This window comes from Triticum dicoccoides, chromosome 3A, assembly GCF_002162155.2.
Source record: "Triticum dicoccoides isolate Atlit2015 ecotype Zavitan chromosome 3A, WEW_v2.0, whole genome shotgun sequence".
NCBI lineage: Eukaryota > Viridiplantae > Streptophyta > Magnoliopsida > Poales > Poaceae > Triticum > Triticum dicoccoides.
Genome location: NC_041384.1, coordinates 517,498,910 through 517,505,632, shown reverse-complemented (window position 1 = coordinate 517,505,632; position 6,723 = coordinate 517,498,910).

Genomic DNA, 6,723 nt, shown 5'->3' with positions numbered 1-6,723 from the left:
TCCGGTGGCCGCCGCCCCCGCCGACGCCGCCCTCCGCCGCCTCCTCGCCGTCCTCCTCCCGGCCGGCAAGTCCCCGACGAGCTCTCCCTCCTCTGGCCATCTCTCTCCTCCGGCGAGCACTGTTCCGGTCATCCTCGAAGTCCACGCCGATCCGGATCCAGATCTGAGAAAATATCTCGGGTTGACTTTTGCCCGAAACCCTAATCATTTTGCATATTTCATCGTGCTATAACTTTGCATTCGTAGCTCCGTTTTGGGCATATAACATATCAAAATGTTCGTCTCAGAGAGCACATCATTTCATCTCATTGCATCATTTTCTTTTGAGTTCATCTTGATACCCGAAATGCTGTTAAAAGAGTGCTACTTGAGATAATTGTTAGATCTGCTGCTCCATTTAGATATTTGTCATTTTTGCCATGATTAATGTGTGCATGATATGCCCCTGAGCTCTACATATGTTTTGTTAAGGGTTTTGTCATCTTTCCAGAGGTGCAACCCATGTATTTTTGTGATGTGTGTGGTGACTAGCACAAGCTTGCAAAGTGAGGCACTTGGTAATGCTGATTTCAGGGACTTAGCATTTCCACCAAGTCCTTGACCTGTTTATCTCATATGGCCATATGTTCATGTTGTTTCCTGGTGATCCGTGCCTCTTTTAAGGATGATCAGTAAGTATGTTTTGTTAATCTTGTAGTGCTCTATCCATCCATGTCTTTGTTTACAATTATGGAGCACCCTAGCTTGAGTCAATCGAGCTCTACTTTTGTCATTTCGTGAATCTGGGCAGATTGTCTACCTGTTAGCGATTTTGCCGATGATGTTGTAGTTGATCCGTGCATGCTATGCTATTGTTCTTGCCATGTCTAGCTTGCATTTTGTGTATTCTTGATGGGTGTATGCTTAGCTTGTCATGACTTGCTCTGTAATGAGTGCATCGAGCTCGTAAACATGTCTACTTGATATCTGTTTCAGCATGCTCCAGTTTTCACTAAGTCTGTGATCGGATTATGTTTTTGCCATGTTCACATGCTTGCAAATGTATTTTCTGATCTCTTTTGGCTCAAGGTCACTAAGGGAGTTTTGTTAATCTCTTTGAGTAGCTCCATGCCATGCTTTACTTTGCCATGTTCAGGTCCTGTAGCATGTAGTTTTGTTGCTCCAAAGAGTGCTATCTGATCTGAAATTCCAGACAAGTGTTAATTTCACTAAGTCTGAAATCTGTTTGTCAAATGCATTTTTGCCATGCCTGTTTGAACCTGTTAATGGATGAATTGGTCGTAGCTCAGTGCTAGACTTTTGTTAAGCATCATGAGTGGATTCCTTCCATGTATTTTGTTGTCATGTTTGAGTGTTGTAGCATGTTCATCTCGTTGCATTTAGATGGCTACTTGCTGTTAATCGCAGAACGTGGTCATATTAGAATTGCTTGCCATTTCCAAACCGTAACTCCGATTCTGGCGTTCTTTATATTGTTTTCAAGCGATTTCATCTCATCTTTCCAGTGGCACACTTGAATTTCCACGTTGAGGCCAGGTTCATGCATTCCTTGTCAAATCTTGCATATACATCCTGCATCGCATCCCGCATAGCATACCATCTTTGCATCATATTGTTTGAGCTTTGCACGTGGTTGATTGTGTTCCGTTTGCTTGTTTGTCTTGTTTGGGTAGATCCGGGAGATGAGTTCGCTAACAAGGAGCCCGTTGAGTTTGCTTTTGAGGATCCAGTCAACTCTGACAACTTTGCAGGCAAGATGATCATACCCTCGAAATCACTACTATCTTTGCTTTGCTAGATGCTCGCTCTTTTGCTATGCCTATGCTATGATGCCTACCACTTGCTTATCATGCCTCCCAAATTGCCATGTCAAACCTCTAACCCACCATGTCCTAGCAAACCGTTGATTGGCTATGTTACCGCCTTGCTCAGCCCCTCTTATAGCGTTGCTAGTTGCAGGTGAAGATTGGAGACCGTTCCTTGTTGGAACATTATTTACTTGTTGGGATATCACTATATTATCTTGTTATCTTAATGCATCTATATACTTGGTAAAGGGTGGAAGGCTCGGCCTCTCGCCTAGTGTTTTGTTCCACTCTTGCCGCCCCTAGTTTCCGTCATATCGGTGTTATGTTCCCGGATTTTTGCGTTCCTTACGCGGTTGGGTTATAATGGGAACCCCTTGATAGTTCGCCTTGATTAAAGCTTTTCCAGCAATGCCCAACCTTGGTTTTACCATTTGCCACCTAGCCTTTTTTCCCTTGGGTTTCCGGAGCCCGAGGGTCATCTTATTTAACCCCCCGCCCCCCGGGCCAGTGCTCCTCTGAGTGTTGGTCCGAACTAGAGTCTTGTGCAGCGCCCCCTCGGGGAAACTCGAGGTTTGGTTTTAGTTGTATGGAGAGCTCATCTGAGTGTGCCCTGAGAACGAGATATGTGCAGCTCCTATCGGGATTTGTCGGCACATTCGGGTGGTGTTGCTGGTCTTGTTTTAACCTATCGAAGTGTCTTGAAGAACCGAGATACCGAGTCTGATCGGAACGTCTCAGGAGGAGGTCTATTCCTTCGTTGACCGTGAGAGCTTGTCATGGGCTAAGTTGGGACTCCCTTGCAGGGATTTGAATTTTTGGAAGCCATGCCCGCGGTTATGGGAAGATGGGAATTTATTAATGTCCGGTTGTAGATAACTTGAACCTTAACTTAATTAAAATGAATCAACAGTGTGAGTTACCGTGATGGTCTCTTCTCGGAGGAGTCCGGTAAGTGAACACAGTGTTGGAGTAATGCTTGCCGCAGGTTGCCCTCTAGTTATTCGTTCGCGCTTTGCCTCCTCTTCTCGCTCTCTTTTGTGAACAGGATAGCCACCATTTATGCTAGTCGCTTGCTGCAGCTCCACATATTTACCTTGCTTTTCCTATTAAGCTTAAATAGTCTTGATCGTGAGGGTGCGAGATTGCTGAGTCCCTGTGGCTCACAGATTACTTCCAAACCAGATGCAGGGCCTGATGATTCCGCTCCAGGTGACGCGCTCGAGCTCAAGTGGGAGTTCGACGAGGACTCTCAACGATACTACGTGTCTTTTCCTGATGATCAGTAGTGGTGCCCAGTTAGGGGTGATCGGGACCGTGTCGCATGTTGGGTTATCTTTTATTTTCGCGCCGTAGTCAGGCCATGAGTGTTTGAATGTTGTAATGCTATTTATATACTTGATTGACGTGGCGAGTGTAAGCCAACTATGTTATCTCCCCTTTATTATTCATATTACATGGGATGTTGTGAAGATTGCCTAACTTGCGACATTGCTTTCAATGCAGTTATGTCTCTAAGTCGTGCCTCGACACGTGGGAGCTATAGCCGCATCGAGGGCGTTACAGTCTCTCCCTCCTCGAGCTCCCCGCTACAGATCCAGATGAGAAGGTCAAGGTCAAGGACGTGAAGCACAAAGGGGCGACCGTGCTCGCGGCAGAGCCGGACACCAAGCGTGGCCGAGATCTTCCCGAGTCGTCCAAGGGCAGCCGCACATTGTGTGCCTTCCACAACGTGCGCACCCGCAACACCAATGATTGTTAAGAGTTCGGGGCCATTCGAGATGGACGCTTCGGCCGACGCCCCGAGCGCAACGACCGGGGCTACGGCCGAGGAGGTGGACGAGGTGGAGGACATTGGGATGACTGTGGGCCCCGCCAGGAGTGGCGCGACCAGCCTTGCGAGGATCGTTGGCAGGACCAGCCTCGTGAGGGCGCCTAGAGGGACCAGCCTCGCGAGGACCGTCCTCGGGGCAACCCTGGTCTCCCTCCGCTGCCGCCGCCAAGAAGGAACGACGACCATCAATAGGACGAAGGGGCTGGGGGCTTCCAGGAGCCGCGCGCCATCGCCTGCATCTTGGGTGATGCTCAGGACCCAGCCTCCCTGGCATCTTCAAGTAGTTCCCTCGCGAAGTGAATGCAGCCCTCTCCAAGCTCGAGGCCACACGCCCGCTCAGATGGTCCAAGTACGCCATCACCTTAAGCTCGGTAGACCAGCTCAAATGTGCGGCAACCGCTAGCATCCTCCCGATGCTCTGTTCATCCCCATCAGCAATATCCAAGTCACCAAGACCCTCATCGACGGCGGCGCAGTGCTCAGTGTCCTGTCTGTCGAGACGTTCGACAGCCTTCAAGTGCCATATGATCAGCTCCAGCCCATCAGGCCTTTCTCAGGGGTGACTGACGGCTCCACCACCCCGATAGAGCAAGTTTGTCTCCCTGTCACCTTTGGTCAGCGCGACAACTACCACACCGAGCTCGTCGACTTCGATGTGCCCACATCCGCCTACTGTACAATGCCATCCTCGGGTATCCGGCGCTAGCCAAATTCATGGCATTCACCCACCATGGTTACAACGTCCTCAAGATCCTGGGAAGCGGCATCTTCAAGTCCCCTGCGAAGAAAGAGACGTGGTGTGCTCCCTCGAGCGCGCCTTCCAAGCTGCGTCAATCGAAGACCCTGCCAGCACGGGTGTGCAGTACCCTCCTGAGGCCAACCCCAAGAAGAAGAAGCAGCTGCTTCGCACTGGACCTCAAGGGAGCAGCACCTCCGACGGCACCACCTCAGGATCCGCGCCCGTGCCTGGAGTGCCTCCCTCCCTTGCATAGGGAGGCGCGCCTGGCGCCGTCCTCAAGCAGGGCTCGGGAGCTCTCTTCTGGAGGGCCTCGGACCTGACCAACATCACGATGGAGGCGCTCGGGCACCACGTGGAGGCGTGCTTCGCGGCACGTTTCCCTTAGGAGAACACTGGGCGAGGAGCGCCTGGCACTCAGGAATTCATCAACAAGACCACTCAGGAGCTTAAGGAAGTAAGGGCAATATGCCGCGACCGCCGCTCACCTAGCGCTGCTCCCCACCCAGGTGAGGGTGGCGAGCTACGCGTCTGCATCGATGTCCCAGGGCTCAACAGGGCCGCATCTCAGGAACGCTTCTGGCCTTCGCGTGCTGGCCGATGTGAGGGTCCGCCTCACAGCTACGTTCGCATGCCGTTTGGCCTGCCGAGCGTGGCTGCCGCCTTCCAGCGCAATCTACGGAGCATCCTGGCAGGTCAGGAGGCCAGGCATCACGCAGTCCTGGCGGAGATGGAGGCGGTCCTCAGGAGACCACCTGAGCCTCCAGAGCCTCCCGAGGCTCAGGGTTTCGACGGCTCGTGAGGAGAGACTTCTTCGCTACATGTCTTCAGCTACCCCAACACTTTTTCGACAACCAAACCAGGTGACATTTTCCAATTTCATTCAGCTGGGAGCGTCCCTAGGGCTGCATCATTCCCAGGCTGCGTGGGTCCGTCCCTGCGGCATGTATCCGCTTGCATCTTTAGTTCACCCTACTAGGGGCGCCCCTCGGGATGCATCGTCCCCAGGCCGCTCGGGTCTGACCCAGCGGCATGTATCATTCTCGCATTTACCTGAGCCAGTTGCTTTTCATGCATAATCTATCTATGGTCATCACCTGCTTGATTGTCACCCACCATGGGAGCCGCACACCGATGGTCTTTCTTTAGGATCCTTTGCATAAGAAGGCTAGGCACGGCGTCTATGCTCGGGCCCGTCCCTGCAGCGTCGATAAATCCAACGGCTGAGCTCTGTCTGGCGGGCCGGCCCCGTTCACGTCACCTCCTGGGGTCGTTGGTGCTTGGCCTTCTCGCACTATAACCTTAGGAAATTCGTTCGGTGCAGGTTGTCTAACCATCTCGCAAGAATGCCACGGCCATCAAGAACCAAGACCAGGCGCAACCCGCCTTGAGGTAGGGCCTTGTGAGTCCTGTGCTGGCTCACGAGTGCCGAGACACACCTCGTCAAGCCCTACCGTGCAGGCCACGCGTCAGGGCGGGGTTGTACACGCCCTGGGGGCTCTCCGCAGTAGGGAGCCCCCTCCCACATACCAGTGACTGACCAGCAATCACCATGGCGATTTGTGCCCTTCCTCGCGCTAACTTGCAGGAACTTCCCGAGGACTACAGCGGGTGGTACCGCAGACTCTTTCTCTCTTCTCCCATGCAATTCGCTTGCACGTTAAAAGGGGGGCTCCTGAGCATCGCGACTCAGGAGCTCTTACTGGATCTCCAGCCATCACCCCCTGGCCTTGACCACGGCATCGCGACCTGGCATACTAGCGGCGGCTGAGCTCGCTCGAGGGACCGGGACCTGAGGACGTAGAGCACCCAGAAGGGCATGGAGAAGAGGGGGAGGCTCACATGGGCCTAACCTAGCTACCCAACAGTGGCCGACGCGCAAGTCTGGCGCAACACGGGGAACCATCCCCGGAATACCAAGATAAGTCTCGTGCCTGGATCAAGCCAGCACTACGGCATAAGGCCCTCGCCCTTCGCTGCCCTGCTGTGGCAATGTCACCTCCCTTTCCCATCCTCGGGTAGCTGCTTGCGCGCTAAAGGGGACCTCATGAGCATCGCGCCTCAAGAACTCTTACTAGACCTCGGGCCACTCACCTCATGGCCTTGACCACGGTGATTACCCGCAAGTATAGGGGATCGCAACAGTTTTCGAGGGTAGAGTATTCAACCCAAATTTATTGATTCGACACAAGGGGAGCCAAAGAATATTCTCAAGTATTAGCAGCTGAGTTTTCAATTCAACCACACCTGGAAACTTAATATCTGCAGCAAAGTGTTTAGTAGCAAAGTAATATGATAGTAGTGGTAACGGTAGCAAAAGTAATATTTTTGGTTTTATAGTGATTGGA